The sequence below is a fragment of the Sphaeroforma arctica genome (genome assembly GCF_001186125.1).
Source record: "Sphaeroforma arctica JP610 unplaced genomic scaffold supercont1.7104, whole genome shotgun sequence".
NCBI classification, from domain to species: Eukaryota; class Ichthyosporea; order Ichthyophonida; genus Sphaeroforma; species Sphaeroforma arctica.
In genome coordinates, this window is record NW_014033454.1 from 1 (window position 1) to 763 (window position 763).

Consider the following 763-nt stretch of genomic DNA (forward strand, 5'->3'; position numbering starts at 1 on the left):
CCATGAATCAACCAGTACCATATGTTTTTTTACCTTAACGTCTGGAGTTTGGTGCGTTAATGTTTATCACATGATTTGTGTAACCAGTGCACTATGTGCGTTAGCGTTTATCGAAGTGTGTGTAACCATGTCAAAATATATAATTTAGTGCCTTTACATCTACCACAGGGTTTGTGTCCGAGTGGTTATGGAGCTGCACTCGAAATGCAGTGGCGTCTCGCCGCGCGAGTTCAAATCTCGTCAAGCCAATATTTTTTTTCAGTATATTCGGAACTTATATGTACCTTTAACCGGATATATGTGAAGATATATGTGGTGCAGGATGGGGAAAAAAATTGAGGCCATTTATAGACTATGGACACATGCCAATAGCCCTATTCCTAACGGGAACACTGCACAAGTGCTACTTTGTACCACTGACCATAAAAAAAAATTCTATTTTTTTAGGGGTGTATTTTTTTTCTATAAAATTATAGCATCAACTTATCAGTCCTGGAGCGTTTCCGCTGTGGTTCGTGATAAAGCTCTAACAAAGACACAAGTTGTGGTGTGGTCTAAATAGTTTGATATCGTTTGATATGGTTTAATATGGTGCAGTCGCTCGTGGTGATATTTGTTCGTAAAGTAGGGTATGCTGCTTCATGGTGTATTGTGAGAGACGGATGAATTGTCTGGTGCACTCTGCTCCTTGCGATAGGGATTTTAGGGTTAAACCCTAGAACCCAAATACCCTAATACCCTTAAACCCTAATACTCTAAACCC

At 39.8% G+C, this 763-nt stretch overlaps 1 non-coding gene across 1 annotated transcript; it reads left to right on the forward strand.

Moving 5' to 3' along the window:
• The first annotated feature begins 167 nt into the window (after positions 1-167).
• Positions 168-249, forward strand: SARC_30304. Its single transcript has one exon. It is a non-coding gene; the product is annotated as a tRNA-Ser (tRNA).
• The last annotated feature ends 514 nt before the right edge of the window (positions 250-763 follow it).